Source organism: Nicotiana tabacum, chromosome 9 (assembly GCF_000715075.1).
Source record: "Nicotiana tabacum cultivar K326 chromosome 9, ASM71507v2, whole genome shotgun sequence".
In the NCBI taxonomy this organism is placed as follows: Eukaryota; Viridiplantae; Streptophyta; class Magnoliopsida; order Solanales; family Solanaceae; genus Nicotiana; species Nicotiana tabacum.
The window spans coordinates 117,566,832-117,587,344 of NC_134088.1; positions in this window are offsets into that span (position 1 = coordinate 117,566,832).

Below are 20,513 nucleotides of genomic sequence, written 5' to 3' on the forward strand. Positions count from 1 at the left end.
TAAAAGGCAACTCACCCTTCACGAATCCTAGAACTTGCATAATGGCACACTGATCATCTGAACTTACTCCACCAAAATAAATGGAACTCTTCTCAATGTTAGCAGTCAGACCAGAAACATGAGAAAATATTTGAAAAAACTCAAAAAGTATCTGGACCAATATAAAGTCACCCCTGTAGAAAAGTAAAAGATCATCTACAAAACTCAATTGAATGAGTTGCATTTTTGCATATCTCTTGTCTTTGGAGTTGTTAATTGAAAATGATCTTTAAAAAGAAAATTTACATGCTATAACTAACTTTAGGAGTGTTCGTCAGTTTTCTTCTATAAAAAATAAATCAATTAAGTCGGTTTTTCAAATATTAGAACCAAATCAAACCAACTAACTTGGTTTTTTATAGGCTCGTTTAAGTCAATTTTTGTTGGTTTTTCGGTTATTTTGGTTTCTTGTCTGTTTTTTCCTTAAATATAAGACATTTTCTAAGTACATCTTCCGCCAACTATATTCTAGCACAACATTATCGAACCAATTATTCTTTAAACAAATTTGCAATTTATTAAGATATATTGATAGTATATATAATTAAATTAAATAGTGATGAGTAATTTAGGGACTCAATTAAAGAAATATTATTTTTAATATGAAATAGATTCTTGAACTTAGCAAAATAAAACTACCATCAAACTTGAATATAAAGGCAAAGAACTTAATTATTATCATGACAAAGAACTAGACTACCAACTAAGAGTACAAACGATTAAATATCTATCATAAATTTTTTATATAAACATATACATATAAATGTGTAATAATAAAATTTGTGGTTACTCTTTTGTCTTTAATTCATGCTAAGCAGTTAATCATTATTTTGCAAAGACAACATATACAACAAAATAAATAGAAAAGAGAGAGGGTGTCCTAGGCACTGTAATTAAGCAGAATATTTATATGTATATATTCTACGCTATAGTTGTAACGACCCGACTGCGTCGTTCGGTGGTTTGTGACCATGAACAGCTTCACTTCAGGTATTATGACTTGTACGCATAGTCGGGATTGAATTTCGGGAAGTTCGGGGTTGAATTGGAAAGAAAATTCTCATTTCGAAAGCTTTAAGTTGGAAGAATTGACTAAGATTGGATTTTAGAGTAAACGGGCTCAGATTCGAGGTTTGAAGATTTCAGTAGGTTTGTATGATGACTTCGGAGTTGGGCGTATGATCGGATCGGATTTTGGTTGCCCCGGGAGCGTTTCGGCACCTATTGTGGAAGTTAGTATTTTGGAAGAATTCCATAAATTTGGGTTGGAGTGCATTTCAATGTTATCGATGTCCGTTTGGAATTCAGAGTTTGAGAATAGCTCCGTATGGTGATTTCGGTATTGGGAGCGCGCCCGGAAGTGGATTTGGAGGTCCGTAGGTCATTTTGAAGTCGTTTGGCGAAAGTTAGAAATTCGAAGGTTTTTGAGAAGTTTGACCGGAAGTGAATTTTTTGATATTGGGGTCGGAATCCGATTCCGGAAGTTGGAGTAGGTCTGTAATGTCAAATGTGACTTGTGTGCAAAATTTGAGGGCAATCGAGCGTGATTTGATAGGTTTCGGCATCGAATGAGAAAGTTTGAAATTCTAAAGTTCATTAAGCTTGAAATGGGGTACGATTCATGAATTCGACGTTGTTTGATGTGATTTGAAGGCTCGACTAAGTTCGTAATGTGTTTTGGGACGTATTGGTATAATTGGTTAAGGTCCGAGGGCCCCGTGTGGATTCCGGGTGGTTAACGGATCGAATTTGGAATTTGAAGAAGGGCTGAAGCAGCTAAGCATATGGTGTAACCGCACCTGCGTGAAGAGGGCCGCAGGTGCGGGAAAATGGCTCACAGAGGCGGAAGGGGACAGGCTGCTGAGAACCGCAGGAGCGGGAAGATTTGCGCACCTGTGAAGGCGCAGGTGCGAAGAGAGCAACGCAGGAGAGGACACGCAGATGCGCCGCATGGAGAGCATGTGCGAAAATGTTGGGCCGAGCTAGAGCCGTACCTGCGATGGAATTTCGGCAGGTGCGAAAGTCGGGCCTGGGCAGTGTCTTTTTTAAAGCGAGGGTTTGGCTCTATCTCATTTCATTTTCACCCATGAGAGCTGATTTTGGAGCACATTGGAGTGCCATCTTCATCAATCATAATGGGGTAAGTGCTTTCTTCACGATTTTGAGTTAAATACATGAGTTTATATGGATTTGAACATGGAAATTAGTAGAAATTGGGGCTTGGGTGAAAAATCTAGAATCTTGTATATTTAAATTTTGACCACGAATTTTGGGCATAGAATAGAGAATAAATTATATATTTGAGTCTGTGATGTCATGGGCAAAGTTTATCTTCGAAAATTTTCGGAATTCGGGCACGTGGGCCCAAGGATGATTTTATCGACTTTTCAAGCAGAGTTGGGAATTATTGTAAATAGGATTATAATGAGTATTTGAGTATATATAAATGAGTTTGCATAATTATTGACTAGTTTTGGAGCGTTGGGTATCGGTTTGAGTCGTCGGAAGGTCTTGGGAGCCGGTTATGGAACTTCGGAGCGAGGTAAGTCTCCTTTCTAACCTTGTAAGAGGGAGTTTACCCCATAGGTAAAATAATTCAATATGTGCTTCTATTTGTGGGGGCTACGTACGCACGAGGTGACGAGAGTCCGTGCATAGCTACTATTATACTTATGTTCGGGTAGTCTAGGACCCAAATCACGTTATACTCGCGATGCTTGCATCCTACTTGTTAATTTAACTGTTTAAAACAGATTGGAACTTGATAAGGGAATTTCAAAAGGGTTAGACTTCGCCTACTTGAGTTTTAAATAAATCCTTGATTTGGTTGTCTGAATGTGTTTATCTTTTGTGGAACGGACCGAACGCCTCAGCAGATTAAATAGATGTATCTATGGTTCGCACAATTCGACCATCTGGCACTGCACAATTTAAATATTTATTGGATCGGGCCGTACGACCTCGGTATGATTTGCGCATGACTTAATTGATTGTTTTGGAAATTATTGATAATTGATATGGCCTCATTGGCCGGGGATTTAAATTGTTAAAAGATGAAGATAAATTTGGAAATACCCTATTAACAAGAGAATTATTTACCTATCTCATGTTATTATGTTTACCGTTGCCTCATAAAAATTCATAATTTATCATATCATTGGTATATTGATTATAACCTATAGTAAGTGTCCGAGTCGACCCCTCGTCACTACTTCTTCGAGGTTAGGCGGGATACTTACTGGGTACGCGTTGATTTACGTACTCTTGCTATACTTGCTGCATATTTTTTGTACAGGTACACATATGTTTAGCGGCCTTGTGGGCGTAGAGGCGCGATTATGGTGGGAATTTAGGTCAGCTGCATTCTATACGATGCTCCGCAACCAACAGAGTCTCCTTCGGAGTACTTACATTTTTCATGTCCAATTGTATTCCGGACAGCTGTTGTATTTTATTTTACATTCTTAGTAAATTCTCATGCACTTATGACACCGGGTTTTGGGATGATTATGGGTTGCACTGTATTGGAATTATTTTTTAAAAATATTATTACGTATTTTGTGAACTCCATCTTCTTCTATTTAATTGAGGGGAATAACTATGATTTCAAAAATATTAAAATGAGAATTTACTAATTATTGGTGTTGGCTTGCCTGACAGTAGTGTCCAGTGCCATCGCGACCTTTCGAGGATTTTGGGTCGTGTCAACATGGTATCAGAGCAGTAGGTTCACTTAGGTCTCACGAGTCATGAGCGAGTCTAGTAGAGTCTTGCGGATCGGTACAGAGACATCTGTACTTATCTTCGAGAGGCTACAGGGCTGTTAGGAGCACTTCCCTTCTTGATTCCTCATCGTGCGATTTGATTCCTTTGAAGCTTATGCCTTTATTTCTTTCCCATTCAATCTTATGCGACGTGAAACGCTAGTTCTAAATCGGGAATTAAGGAATTGTAATGGTACTACAGATGTGGTGCAGGATGTTTCTCCCTGCGTAGTTGATGCGACTATTATCATCGCCTTGTGGAAGGATATTCTGTCATTTCAGCTCAGTAGCTGTACTTCTGAGAGCTTTGAGGCTATGCACAAGTTGCTATGATGCTCGTGAGTTGTTATCGCACAGTATTGATGTGATGGTAGGATGCTTGCCTATGTCTTGGGGCAGTGAATGACTTGAAAGGAGGTTTACTCAGTGCATGATTCATAGATTCAATATTTTATTTTCGACGGAGAAAAGGCAATTGAACTAAAAATATGATGGAGTAGCGGGACTCGATATTTTCGAGAATGGTGGAATCTTCGCCTGTGATGTGGCATCATCATCCTTGATTGGTTATAATATGTTAAGTTCGCCTGTGTTATGGTTTTCTTCAATTCGACTTGGGGCAGAGTATTATAAATGATACCGAGAAAGCGTCTGTCAGAGGTCGCAGTATACAGGGGTTCAGGATCGAATTGACATTCCTGGTATTGATGGCTCGAGAAAGATGATTTCCAGAAAGGTTTAAAGTTGGTAGCGATCTATCGGTTCAAGTGCTACAGAGGTAGATTTTGATTTAAGGCAACAACTGGGCAGCAAAGGATGAGGAAGGACATGTGGGAGGTGCCTTGCGGTGGATAAACTTATAGAAGGCCAAGCGTGAGAAACAGGAGTCGGGTAGTTACTTAAAGGAGTGAGTTTGACCAAAGTGGGAGAGTGGGAGAGTAGCATGTGGGTTCTGTGATAGGATAGCTACACGCCTTGAGGAATGTTTAGAGTGATTTGGGAATGATGGTGGACGGTGATTGGGTCTACGGACTTAATTTGAAATATTGGCTATTATACGGCGGGAGATTGGATACAACAGAAAGGAGTTGCTTGATATGAAGAATGATACAACATGACTTTGGATTGGAATGTAGTGTCGCACCTTTAGTTGACGTCCATGAGGAGTGAACGGATTAGTGCAAGTGGTGAATAAGCTCGAACTCAGGATGATCTACTGATTTCGTAGTAATTATACCCAGTACAGCGATGTTGGAATATGTCGGCATGTAATTTTCACAGGTGGGTTATCTCCTGTGAGCAGGTTAGTGGTCGTGTGGTGTTGACGAAACTTCTGCAAAGAATTCTACTGGCTATCCGGTAAGAGATTGAATATATAAATGTGGCTAGTGGTTCGGAGTGTTCATTAAAGGTTAATGGAAGGATTTCGAGGAATTTGGCGGGTTGATTGTGCTAGATCATATCGATGAAGGAAGAATCTTGGTGGGTTTCAGGTTTATGCAATAGTAGCTTCAAGCTAAATGGGAGAGTCCCACCGCCCACAGTTGGATTGCATGGTCGTCTATTTGTAAGATTTCTGGTTATCGGCATATTGGTGGGTTATTACGACTAAGGAAAGAGAACATCAGTGGTAATTTGAGCAAGCGATTTGAGGAATGTGTGCTATAGTTGGCCTTATCGGTTCATGTTCAGGCTTTGGGAAGACTCAGGATTTATGCTTCGTGTAGAGGCGAGTTGCAAGGAAGATAATTCGACCAGATGCTTCTTTGAGAGGGTGCTCATGTGCTAGCAGAGCCTTGGAGTTGATTATATTCGGGACCAAGTTAGAGTGGGTGACTCTCAATAACGGTCCTAGTGGATTCAAAAGTTAAGGTGTGGTGCCTAAGGATTTCGAGTCCATAGTATGGTTGAATATCGAGCTTTTGCAGCGGATTATGATAAAGGATCTTAGAGTGTTTCGTGTTATCATTGGTCTACGGGGTATCATAAGAGGAAGGGGAGCATGTAACTTTGGATTTATAGAAGAATCATCAGAATGGGTGTATCAGTTGAAGAAGCGATTATGCGCACAAGGAGGGCATGAAATGGTTCGTGGGTTTTGAGACAATGTGTTCTTGTGAAATAGGATCACTAAGGACGAGTGCGGATTGAGTTCGCCATGTTTTGAATGGAGCTATTATTATTCCTAAGGCAAGTCCAGGGTAAATTAGAAAGAGTCGGGTCGGTTAGCAATGGTTGAATCGGCATAATGATGGTAAGAATCAGCTCCTTCAGTGTGTTGGGTTATTCATGTGATTTGTGACGGTACGTGCGAGGTTTGATGGTCGCCGTAACTGATCTTATTTGGAGGCTTTCGAGTATTATGGCTTGTTATGTGCAGATGGTTCCCGAAAGGGTTATGGTGGTTTAGAACACTACTTGAGGTTGGTATTTTCTACGGATATGAGGATTCAGTTGCGTGTTGCGATGGTTCTCTTGGAATGAGTTAAGTAAAAGGTTTCTATGAGATGAAGTGTTTACCCTATTAGTAGTTCGGAAGTTAAGATAAAATTCTTGTACTCTTATGCATTGGCATGATTAAGTGCAGTGATCGGCATGGGATTCGGAAGTTGAGGATCAAGGTTGTAGTTTGGTGTCGATAAGAATGTCAAGAGCTCGGATGAGCGGGAAAGGATTCAGATGGTTAGAGTAAGCTGGTATTGTCTTTAGCTCACCTGAGATCGGTGTCATGTGCAAGAGGCTTTGAGTAGTGATTTCGGATTTTTGATTTGCTTTACAGCATTTGTGCAGCCGATGGTATGGATGTGCAGACTTGTTATCTGGTGCGGAAGGTCGTGGGAGCACGTCCCACGAGAAGATTGTATAAGTGTGACATGTAGTCACTTGATTGATCGAAGATTGGAACCAAGTATAGAGATTGCGGTACTATTGTTCATGTGAGAATTTATTCCTGGAGGGCGCTCTGTTTATTTGGTTGTGGACTGTGGAGTTTTGTTCCGGATATGATGGTTGTTCTTGTGTGTTATGAGAAAAAGGGTTATTATGAACCCTTGAAAGGTTATTAGACTAGTACAGTGCGATCTGAATCGGCTTGAGGTCCGTGGGTGGATCTAGATATGAATGTGGGCTCTATGTCGGGCCGGAGGTATTCATTTTAGCATAGCGCTCCTTATGAAGGAGTATTCGGACGTTGGATGTTAATTCGTCATCGGCTATTTCATGTAATACTATATTGTGCTGCGTGAGTTGTGAAACAGCTTGATGATTTCATATGTGTTGAGGTTCTGCGTAGCGATAGTGTTATGTGAGCAGGATGGCTCTCGAGAGTTAGATCATATATTGCACCTTAGTTGTGTTTGAGTTTTGTAGCGTATGGCGCTATCTGTCTCCCAAAGGACGGTATTATGCACTTGGCGTGTTTGTGGTCGATATTCGAGTATTTCGCAGGCATAAGCATTTTAGCTCGGTAACTAATTCCTTACAAGTTATTATGTGTGAATCAGGTGGCATGCCGCCACAGACATGTTGTTTGGATCGGGTTGCACGCCGCAAACAGTGTGATGTTGAGTACAGTTCCCTATATCTATTCTTGTGTGTTTTGTTTCTCACTTTCTGAGGAACGTTCATAACGCCTTTTCGGTTATTTAATTAGTTACGTGGGTAGAGTAGTTATTTCCAGAGTTCGTTTTCCTTATGTATCATATTCAAGTTTGTAGCTTATTGGCACATTGTGGCATCACATGAAACTTTTGGCAGTGCCTGAGGTGGCTTATTGCCTGGGCAACTTATACTGGGTGAGACGAGATTTTTGGATCTGGGATTAGTATGATCGGATTATGTGAAGCATATTAAAGAGAAAATACCATTATTCGGTTCATAATGGGGTGATGATTCTAGTCAAGAGGAGAGATTCAATGATTTGTTGGCTTGGCAGTTAGTTATAAATTTCTACACGTCTCTTCCGTCGTGGAGGTATTGCCAGAGTTAAAACGAGACTTATATATGTCATGAGGTGTATTGTGATCATCAGATTCGTGAGATTTAGGCTATTGTTGTCAGAGGATGTTATGGGTCATGTAAGTTATGCAGTGCGTAGTGTGGATCCAGCAAAGGTATGCAATCATGTATTGGTGCATCGTATAGAGATTGATACGACGTCCGTATGATAGAAGCAGGCATGGCAGAGAAATCCGGATGTTGGAATTGGGCTTTAAGGCCTATTTGGCTAAGTAAAAGGGAAATTCTTAATATTAGCTCGAGCTAATGTGCTCAACTAAGTTGTGATAGCACGGGTAGGTGCATGAGGTGTTAAACAGTGATTTTGGACAACTCCAGCGCAATTCTTAGCACGTTCGAGGACGAACGTATGTTTAAGTGGGAGAGAATGTAACAACCCGACCGATCGTTTTGAGCTCTAGCGCGTCGTTCGGCGGTTTGAGGCCATGAGTAGCTTCACTTAAGGTATTATGACTTGTACGCGTGGTCGGGATTGAATTTCGGGAAGTTCAGAGTTGAATTGGAAAGAAAATTCTCATTTCAAAAGCTTTAAGTTGGAAGAATTGACTAAGATTGGATTTTAGAATAAACGGCCTCGAAATCAGGATTTGAAGGTTCCAGTAGGTTCATATGATGACTTCAAATTTGGGCGTATGTTCGGATCGGGTTTTGGTTGCCCCGGGAGCGTTTCGACACATATTGTGGAAGTTAACATTTTGGAAAAATTTCATAAATTTGGGTTGAAGTGCATTTTAATGTCATCGATGTATGTTTGGAATTCCGAGTCTGAGAATAGCTCCGTATAGTGATTTCGGTATTTGGAGCGCATCCGGAAGTGGATTTGGAGGTCCATAGGTCATATTGGAGTCGTTTGGCGAAAGTTAGAAATTCAAAGGTTTTTGAGAAGTTTGACCGGAAGTAGACCTTTTGATATCGGGGTCGGAATCCGATTCCGGAAGTTGGAGTAGGTCCGTAATGTCAAATGTGACTTGTGTGAAAAATTTGAGGGCAATCGGGCGTGATTTGATAGGTTTCAGCATCGAATGAGGAAGTTTGAAATTTTAAAGTTCATTAAGCTTGAAATGGGGTGCGATTCATGAATTCGACATTATTTGATGTGATTTGAAGGCTCGTCTATGTTTGTAATGTGTTTTGGGACGTGTTGGTATAATTAGTTAAGGTCCCGAAGGCCCCGGGTGGATTTCGGGTGGTTAAAGGATCAAATTTGAAATTTGAAGAAGGGCTGAAGAAGCTGAGCATCTGGTGTAAGCGCACCTGCGTGAAGAGGGCTGCAGGTGCGGGAAAATGGCTCGCAGAAGCGGAAGGGGACAGGCTGCTGAGAACCGCAAGAGCGGAAAGATTTGCGCACCTGCGAAGGCGCAGGTACGAAGAGAGCAACGCAGGAGCGCATGTGCGAAAATGTTGGGCCGCGCTGGAGCCGCACCTGCGATGGGATTTCCGCAGGTGCGGGACCGCAGGTGCGGGACCGCAGATACGGCCAAGGCACCGCAGGTGCGGAAGTCGGGGTTGGACAGTGTCTTCTTTAAGGCGAGGGTTTGGCTCTATCTCATTTCATTTTCGCCCATGGGATCCGATTTTGGAGCACATTGGAGTGCCATCTTCATCAATCATAATGGGGTAAGTACTTTCTTCACAATTCTGAGTTAAATACATGAGTTTATATGGATTTGAACATGGGAATTAGTAAAAATTGGGGCTTGGGTGGAAAAACCTAGAATCTTGTATATTTGGATTTTGACCACGAATTTTGGGCATAGAATTGAGAATAAATTATATATTTGAGTCCGTGATGTCATGGGCAAAGTTTATCTTCGAAAATTTTAGGAATCCGGGCACGTGGGCCCGAGGGTGATTTTATCGACTTTTCAACCGGAGTTGAAAATTGTTGTAAATAGGATTATAATGAATATTTGAGTATATATTAATGGGTTTGCATAATTATTGAGTAGTTTTGGAGCGTTGGGCATCGGTTTGAGTCGTCGGAGGGTCTTGGGAGCCGGTTATGAAACTTCGGAGCGAGGTAAGTCTCCTTTCTAACCTTGTAAGAGGGAATTTACCCCACAGATAAAAAAATTCAATATGTGCTTGTATTTGTGGGGGCTACGTACGTACGAGGTGACGAGAGTCCGTGCGTAGTTACTATTATGCTTATGTTCGGGTAGTCTAGGACCCAAATCATGTTATACTCGCGATGCTTGCATCCTACTTGTTAATTTAACCGTTTAAAACAGACTGAAATTTGATAAAGGAATTTCAAAAGTGTTAGACTTCACCTACTTGGGTTTTGGACGGGTCAGTTGACCATTAATGAGAATTGATATTTCTTTAAACATCAAACCTAAATAAATCCTTGATTTGGTTGTGTGAATGTGTTTATCTTTTGTGGAACGGACCGAACGCCTTAGCAGATTAAATAGATGTATCTATGGTTCGCACCATTCGACCATCTGGTACTGCACAATTTAAGTATTTGTTGGATCGGGGCGTACGACCTCGGCATGATTTGCGCATGACTTAATTGATTATTTTGAAAGTTATTGATAATTGATATGGCTTCATTGGCCGGGGATTTAAATTGTTAAAAGATGAAGATAAATTTGGAAATCCCCTATTAACAAGAGAATTATTTACTTGTCTCATGTTATTGTGTTTACTGCTGCCTCATAAAAATCCATAATTTATCATATCATTGGTATATTGATTATAGCCCATAGTAAGTGTCCCAGTCGACCCCTCGTCACTACTTCTTCGAGGTTAGATGGGATACTTACTGGGTACGCGTTGATTTACATACTCTTGCTATACTTGCTGCATAGTTTTTGTACAGGTACACATATGTTTAGCGGCCTTGTGGGCGTAGAGGCGCGATTATGGTGAAAATTTAGGTGAGCTGCATTCTATACGATGCTCCGCAACCAACAGAGTCTGCTTCAGAGTATTTACATTTTTCCTATCCAATTGTATTCCGGACAGCTGTTGTATTTTATTTTACATTCTTAGTAAATGCTCATGCACTTGTGACACCGGGTTTTGGGATGATTATGGGTTGCACTGTATTGGAATTCTTTTTTTAAAGATATTATTATGTATTTTGTAAACTCCATCTTCTGCTATTTAATTGAGGGGAATAACTATGATTTCAAAAATATTAAAATGAGAATTTACTAATTATTGGTGTTGGCTTGCCTGACAGTAGTGTCCGACGCCATCACGACCTTTCGAGGATTTTGGGTCGTGACAATAGTATAAAAACAAGTAGTATTTCTTTATTTATTTTTCCAGATCCTACTCCGTAATTATGAGTAATTATACCTTAGTAGGAATGATGATCTTGGCTGCTCCACCACAGCCTCTAGTGTGTGGACTTGGTGGGCAGGGAATGAAATTCCTCAACATCTTATCAAGACAAAAGAAAATCAGACATGGGTAGCATTTTTTGCAGTGCATGATATATAAACACTCGTTATTGCACTCTTTTTGTAAACCTTATCATTTGACGGACGGATTCCTGCACCACGCAGTTCGTTAACAATCGCATCGCCCGCAATCTTGGTGTTTCCTCCATACTTCAGTACTGCAGCCCAGAAGTAGTCAGTATCTTTTATTGTTTGGCTAGAGCAATAGCCATGATCCCTCCATTCATGTTTCCACAGTATGTCATCGGAGCGACCCGGATCAGACTATATCCAGTACTGTTTGCGGGCCAAAGCCCATGCAAGGTGAAACTTGTTGGAAGTTGGAACATGATTGTTGCAGTTATTTCTCCTACAGAACGTGGGTGCCCATTGTAATACGATTTGCATATTATCATAGGTGGTCGATTGAGAAATTACTTGATGGGGGACTGTAGTGAAACTAAAAAACAGTACAATTTAAGTTACCAACAACTTCATTTTAATTTTGCTATGTAAAATGATGAAAACAATCGTTGAACATCAACTCATATTTATAGTTGAAATCCTCACTTCTATAATGTTAAAATTTAATGGTATTTAATAGGTTGTTATTAGAATAATTTTTTGGACCTAATTAATATTTCCACCAGAAGAACATTTGCCAAAGTATGTTAATGTACGTAGTACTAGAATTCTATTCACCTACCAACAAAGGTTGCACGTGGTAGAGCGGTAAGTACTCAATCATTCTTAACCAGATGTCTCGGGTTCGAATCCTGTATATGGAGTCACTTTTATTAAGGAACACTTTATCCTCCAATGTGGAACTTTTCGGCACAAATCCGAATTTAATCGACCCCAATGTGGGTATCGGACACCGGAAAAAATCAAAAATAAAAAGGAATTCTATTCACCTACCTGCTAGGTCCGTCTCCTAATAGTAATATTAATTACTCCACGTACAGGTCTAAATCAAATTTCTATTCTGCATTAACTACGCATTTAACCTTAGTTTTTAGCTATAATGAAATTAGTTTTTATTAGAGTTTCGTTTTTTTGGTTCCCGTCAAACCAACCATGGCCAAGGGGCTTCTTTTCTCAACTAGTAGTATATTTAAAACCAAGCTCGTCCCTTGCGTCGCTCTCTTTTCCTTAAAATCTATAATTATTATCTAACCTAACTATGCATAATTAATTTAACTTTAAATTTAAATTCAAAAAAAATTAATTATTATCTAACCTAACTAATTTTGTCCTAAAATTATCAAGCGGCTTTTTATTATGTTGTCACTTCATGTTAAATTGTGTCCCTTGTAAACGAAAGAGCTCATGCCATAAATTGCTAATGAAGACCGAGTCCTCAGTCGCTGACAATTGAGTGTGGCATTCCATGAAATGAATATATCAGTCAATGACGTTGCCCTTGATTGTTGGTAGAGAAGAAAACCCGCTTGAAACAAAGATTCTATTTTCAATAGTTTCAAAAGCTCGAAGGAGCTTAGCCTTATTCAAAAGGAATTGATAGAAAGATTTTTCTCTCTCAGATTATCTCCTGCAACAAGATAAGAGGTAAGAGGTGTCTTTGCCTTTCCTATATATAGAAAATAGATTATTATTATGTGTGCGTGTAGAATTTTTGAGAACTTCAAATTGTCCAATGAAATATGCACGAGTGTACTAAAATATATCTCACAAGATGAAACTGCAAGTTTTAATAAACGATAAACCAAGCACGTGCAACACATCAATTTTTCGTCCCTTGCATCGCTCTCTTTTCCTTAAAATCTAACCTTGTAAGGTCGGATACCGTGCATAATTTGGTAAATACCGAATTACCATATCGAAATCGAAAATTTTGGTATTTGATATTCGATATTTTGGTATTCGGTATGATATTTGGTTTAAATTTTAAAAAATATTGGTATTAGGTATGGTATTATGTATTTTAAAATAAAATACAAAAATACCAATACCGTACCGAAATATATATTATATTACACAATACACATATTATTAATTATGACATAAATATAAAAATCTAAAATTTTACTTAACGTTATTCTCTAAATTTATCAATTAACTCTAAGCAAGCAACAAGACATTTCTAATGATCAAATTTTTTCTTTTATGTACGGTTTTCTCTCTCTGGGTTGATATTTATTAGTTTTGGACAAAACTTTTGTCAACAAATATTTTTAGTTTTGTACTTTTGAGTACAATATTAGAGTCTGTGACTCTAAGCATTAGTTAGTATTCAAACCGAATAAATCGAAACCGAAAGGAGAAAAATCGAACCATACCGAATTTAATTAGGTACGGTATTGGTATTGCATTTTAAAAAATCGAATACCGAAAATACCGAATCAAAATATCTAAATACCGTACCGTACCGACCGATAAACACTCCAGTAAGGAATGTCCAACAAAAAACTTTACTATTAATTTTCTCCTCTACAAGTCAAACCAAGCACGTGCAACTTGGAACATTTAACTCCCATCTTGTCTAAGTAAATACATTTAACTCCCATCTTGTCTAAGAAAACACAGTACCTCTACTTGACTTGGTTGGTTGGAACTTGGAACTTGGAAATTGGGTCCATTAAAATTTTAAACTATGTTTTTTATGCACATTCTTTAAGAGAGTGATTACGATTTTTTTTCCCTGTATCGTTTTAATGAAAAATATATTCTCTTCTATTTCAATTAAAATATGAGACATCAAGTTCTCTTGAGTAGGTATGTAAAAACATACTTAGAAAATAACATGGAAAGGAAAGGAAATACATCTTTGTAACTTGAAAATTCATTTCATCCTTCTTGTTTCAGTCCAAATTACACATTAAGTTACATCTACCATAAAAGAGCTAAGGCATTCAGATACTCTATCTAAGGCACCTCTGGCGGATCCAATAATAGGTTCACAGGTTCGGCAAAACCTATAGTAGATTTTGGGTCGTGATATACACAAATTCCGACGAATTTATAATTTGATGGAAGAATACAATGCTGAATAAAACATATTCGGATATGGTGATTATAGAAAAATGCCAATGCCAATGCCAATTAGGTGAATGACATTGATGTCTTTTGTAAATAATCTTAGCTTCAAAGTGTAAAGCTACTCCAAGGATGAGTGCTAGCACCAAACGTAGTTCCAAATGCAATTTTCAAGAATTCTAGGTAAAAAATAGTTTACATTATATCGAGGATCTGTTTAGATCTACTATGGAACAACCTAATTACCTGTAACACTCTTGATGCTGTAGCAGTAGCCCTACTGAAGTCTTTCTGAGCAAAAGCACTTGCTAGTATTGCCTGATCATACGGAAAAAGAAAGGTCAAAGTTATGAATTTAGTTTACAATTGTTGATCATGCTCATGCTTTTGCAGGTTAGAAGATTGAAACTCTACTTCTCAAAACACTCCAAATGTTACATTAGTACAGAATGCATTAGAGATATATGAATCAAGACACAACTCTCAGATAATTGTAATGCATCTATACAGTGTAATTTATTGTAGTACCAATTAGTACTACCTCCAGTCCCAAATATTAGTTGAATTTGCTTCAAATTATTTGTTGTTTTACAAAAGAAAAAGAAGTCATTTCTTACTTGTTTTTCCAAAAAACAAAAGACGTTTAAGGAAAGATAAAGGATAGTTTAGATAAATATAACTAAAACTAAAGGGAGGGGTGCAAAACCTTAAAAGACAGATAACATAGACTAGAGGAAGTAATACACATTTTGTGTCTCTGATTAGCGAACAACAATGTAAATTGCTACACACCGAAAAAGCTAGTCTAGTAGCCAAAGCCTTGTCATTTGGCAACTACAAGTGTGCACATAGTGGCAGGTTACTTTTAAGAGGGAATAATGGCAGTCTTTCTTCAGTAAATCTCCACTTTTTGTGACAAGTGTGTTGCTCTGACGATAAACACCCTTCACTTCCAACTAAGAAGTTGTGAGTTCGAGTCACCCCAAGAGCAAGGTGGGGAGTTCTTGGAGGGAAGAATGCCGAGGGTCATTTGGAAACAGCCTTTCTACCCCAGAGTAGGGGTAAGGTCTGCGTACACATTACCCTCCCCAGACTCCACTAGTGAGATTATACTGGGTTGTTGTTGTTCTTTCTTCAATAAATCAAGAATTCATGGACTGTGCATCATCTCCCTGACTGTTTAATTTATTCAAGAAATTGCGCTTTAGAAAATGATAGGAAGAATATCTAACCAGAAACAGCCAACCCACAACTCACAAGAGCAAGTAGACGTGAAATGCAGCCATTTTTGTTGGTCCTAACCTTGCCGCCAATGATGAAGCTAAGGTTATGCAGAATGTCACTCATTAACAACAGAAATCCTGAAATTCTCACCACAATAAAAGAAGAAGCAAGAGAATGGAAACATAAATAAAGAACAGTTAATGGGCTAAATAAACTTTATACTTGAACATTAGCAATTTCCTACAATTAAAAGATCGAAAAGCAGAAGGAAATTTGGTGAATAAAAACATTTCAACATCTCGGGAAAGCTCATGTCTTGTAATATCTCAAGATAATTTGTTTCACAGAGATGAGGTACTCTTTCCATTCAGCTCACTTTTCAAAATTCCTATAGCAAATGTCAAAACAACAGAGATGCTACTACAGAAGAATACAAATACAAGGTGAAGACAAACTGAATGAGCGGAACATGTGATATATAAATCGCTCAAATTTCTCACTACAAAGTTTCTGCAGACTGAATTCCAAAATCTTTATGAACCAAATATTTCAGCATATCTTGTAACATTTCTCGCTAAAGTGACACAGTAGCAAATCTAACTAAAAATTCAAAGGAAGTGTATCACTGTAATTCCTTCATAACTGTATTAAAAAGGTAAGAGTCAGGAATTCACACAATCAATTAATTCCTTCATAACTGTATTAAAAAGGTAAGAGTCAGGAATTCACACAATCAATTCATTCATCCCGCAAACCTACTCTATATCAATTCGCTGGAACACTCTAATAACTATGGGATGTTGTGTTTGTCGCTCCCCCTCTATGTTCTCCACACTTGAGTTTGTTGCATACTCTTGTTTAAAGCTCAAAGGAGGCGTCGGGAAAGTTGCGATGGTCCAGCTGCTCTCCATTCTCTCGTTTCAATGTTACTAAGCTTTCCTTATAAATATAAACCCCACAGATGTGTCGCAGGCCTGGGTGACAAAATCCAAGACGTCTTGTCTTCATAGTCCTAACATTATAGGAGACTAGCCGAGAACGTCTAGTTGCCAAAATGAGACAGCTGGAATACCAAGTCTTAATATAAGTGAAGCATTGAAAGGTAAAAAGTTTGTTCCAAAACCCTGGTTGGATCATTATCCATATATCATTAACACAATTTGCATAAAAGGTGAAGAAGGCAACCGAGTCGTCAAGCAATATCAGACTCATATAAGATGAATCATCTGGCCCTTCAATCTCTTCAAACATCTCATTGCTAAAGTCAAACGAAAGAATGCTGGGCTTAAAACCTTCCCTTATCAGCCAGTAATAAGCTCCATTCATATAAGCAGTACCATAGGCTTCTTCTAACGAGCGTCCGTAGAATTCGAATTTAATTTTAGGTGTAATGTTTCTACATGAGTCCGTAGAACAAGAGTAGACAGCTGCATATTCATATTCACCAAAGTGAAAATTATAGTAAACCACCTTATAGTCATTAGTCAAGGGATCTAGTCCGAAGAGTGTACTCGATTTTGTGTGGAGGGAGGTGCCTCACCTCTCTGCTCGAAGGATTCCACAGCGCCATTGCAAAGACTTGCATGTACCTATTTTCGGGATCAATTTCTCTCTGCAACAAAAACAAGCCATCCACAGAACCTATAACTTTCGTCAAACCTCTTAATCTATGGATATAATCAGGAGCTTCACCATCACCATGATTCTCTGAAATCAAAGTAATAGGAGGGAAATCATCACGCGCACCATAATCATAAATCATGAATTGGGAAGGATTATTCTTGCTACAATTCAAGTATTTTCTAATAAAAGTGGGGCTCTTGATAAGAACATACTAGTTCTTGCACATGCATTTGAATCGCAACAACGACTTCACAGGCAGCCTGAGTAGAATTTCTCTGTCTAAATCTTCGGGGAAAGGCCGACGCCCAATTTCGCTAGTGCCCATATATAGTAAATGGACACACAATAATGGAGATAAATGTCACGTCCTTAGTAGTTAACTAAGTACACGTGCGGCAATTGACAACTCGCTAATGATCTTGCACAACTTGCTCACGTTCTTGCTATGCCATGTCAGCCTTACTATACTCAAGATCGCTAAGAGAATGGTAGAAAGAACAAAAGAAAATTGTTAAAGGGAGCTTTGTATAGAGAGAACTTGAATTGTTTGCTTGATGAATTACAAATAAATGACCCTATTTATATACTAGTCTCCTAGGAGCTAGTGTGTAAATATTAATTATTACACAAGTCCTTAATATTTACAAGATAAGGGCTTTCTCTAGAATTTCCTACAAGACTAAAAGATTTCAAGGACTTTCCTAGCAAATCCATAAGCATCTAGGATCTTCCAAAGAAAATGTCCATACTTCTCTAGAATCTTCTCACAAATACTAGCTTTCTTCCTATATAAGCTTCCACATGGTATTAATATATGTCAAATGGTGTCTATGTGGCATGGTGATGTGGCAGATCATCACACTCTCCCCCACCTAATATTGCGACGATCGCGGCGCAATGTTGCTGCATAAACTCTCGTATCTTATCTTTGAATTGCCATAAGTCTTCATATCGTTCCCATGTGGCCTCCTCAGGAGATTGCCCCTTCCAATGGACGAGGAACATTGCAGTGGCTTTCTGTCCTTGTTTTCACCTGGCCTGGTAATCAATAATAGCCTCAATCTCCCGGTCATGCGAGGCGGTGATAGTAATAGGCGCTCGACTTGATTGGCCCCTACTTGGATCATCCTTGTCTTCATGATATGGCTTAAGCATGCTGGCATGGAATATAGGGTAGATCTTAATATATGATGGCATGTCAAGCTTGTATGAGATCTTGCCTACCTTGGCGACGATCTTAAATGGCCCCTCATACTTGCGAATCAAATTCTGATGCATGCCCCATAGTGCCTTGAACTGTCTTGGGTTAAACTTCACCATGACCATGTCCCCAACTCTGTAGTCCGTGGGATGCCGCTTACGGTCCGCAAACTTCTTCATCTTCTTAGATGCCTTATCCAAGTAGGACTTACCAGTGTCAAGATGCTTTTCCCATCCTTTGGCCATATTATAAGCACCCAAACTCTTTCCCTCGAACGCGACTGCTAATAAATATAGAGTTTGTGGTTGTTGGCCTGTGGCTAGCTCAATGGTGTCCGCCTCGTGGGCTCACTCCACTGTAAGTTATAAGAGAATTGGGCTATGTCTAGGAGCCTTGCCCAATCTTTTTGATGCGCGCTTACATAATGCCTCAAGTAGCATTCTAGTAAGGCATTGGCCCGTTCTGTTTGTCCATCCGTCTGTAGGTGGAAACTAGTGGAAAAGTGCAGTTCCGTTCCAAGTATGTCGAATAACTCTCTCCAAAAGTTTTCAGTAAAACGGGGGTCTCGATCACTAATAATATGCCTTGGCAAGCCCCAATACTTCGCCACGTTCTTAAAGAATAGTTTGGCGGCTTCCTTGGCAGTGCAACCTGGTGAGGCGGGCATAAAGGTGGCATATTTGGAAAACCTATCCACCACCAACATAATAGTACCATAACCATCGGACTTTGGTAGGCAAGTGATAAAGTCCATAGTCACGCTCTCCCATGGATGTTCTGCAACTGGTAGTAGCTCCAAAAGTCCTCCTGATTTTTATTGCTTAACCTTGTCCTATTGACAGACAAGACAAGTCTGCACATAACACTCTATATAATCTCACAAGCGTGACCAATAGTAGACTAACTCAACCAAGGCCCTAGTACGACGTTGGCCTGGATGACTAGCCCACATTGTGTCATGACTCTCCCTTATGATCCACCGTCTAATGTCTCCAAACTTAGGCACATAGACCCGCCGACCTGTGGTAAGTAGTAGGCCGTCTTCGACCCAAAAACGTCTCGTATTGCCTTGGTTGGCTAACTCGATAAGTTGTTTAGCTGCTGGATCATGTTGCATGCCTTCTTTTATAGCCTCACGAACGTCCCATCTTGTTGAAGTGATTGCAGCAAGCTCGGCTTTCCGGGTCAAGGCATCGTCTACAATGTTACCTTTGCCCGGCTTATACTCCAACACATAATCAAATTCGGCCAAGAAATCCTACCACTGAGCCTATTTTGGGGTGAGCTTCTTCTGCGTCTGAAAGTAGCTAGTAGTTACATTGTCGGTCTTGACCACGAACCTCGACCAAAGAAAATAAGGTCGCCATGTACGAAGGCAATGCACAATAGCAGTCATCTCCTTCTCTTGCACTGTGTAACGCCGCTCCGTCTCATTTAACTTGCGACTCTCGAATGCTATGGGATGCTTATCCTGCATCAAGACACCCCCAATGGCCAAATCTAAGGCATCTGTATGCACCTCTAATGTCTTGGCAAAGTTAGGTAATGCCATGACTGGCTCCTCTATTACAGCTTCCTTGAGGTCTTCAAATGCCCTTTGACAATGCTCCGTCCAAACCCATGGCTTGTTCTTCTTTAGCAACTTAGTCAATGGTGCGGCCTTTGCTGAGTAGCCACTGATGAACCGACTATAGTAGTTAACAAAGCCAAGGAAAGATCTCAATTCAGTTACCTTTATAGGTGCCTCCCACTCCTGGATAGCATGTACCTTAGCCTCGTCCATGTGCATCTCGTCATTGCTAATAACATGGCCTAAGAAGTGCACCTTTAATTGTGCAAACTCGCATTTCTCCCTCTTGATGTATAGCTCGTTCTCCCGCAAGACTTGGAAAACCTTTCTTAAGTGCTCCATGTGCTCCTCCAAGGTGTTGCTGTAGATGACTATGTCGTCTAGGTAGACTACCACGAACTGATCAAGGTAGGGATGAAAAATCTTGTTCATAAGGGTGCAAAGTGTGGCCGGTGTATTGGTTAAGCCGAAGGGCATCACCAACTACTCAAAGGCTCCATATATCATCACACATGTTGTCTTTGGCTCATCCCCTTCTGCAATGCGAACCTGGTAGTAGCCCTTGCGAAGATCCACCTTGGTAAAATATTTGGCTTTCCCAAGTCTATCGAACAAGTCAGTAATGAGCGGGATCGGGTACTTATTCTTCGATGTGACCTTATTAAGTGCTCAGTAGTCTATGC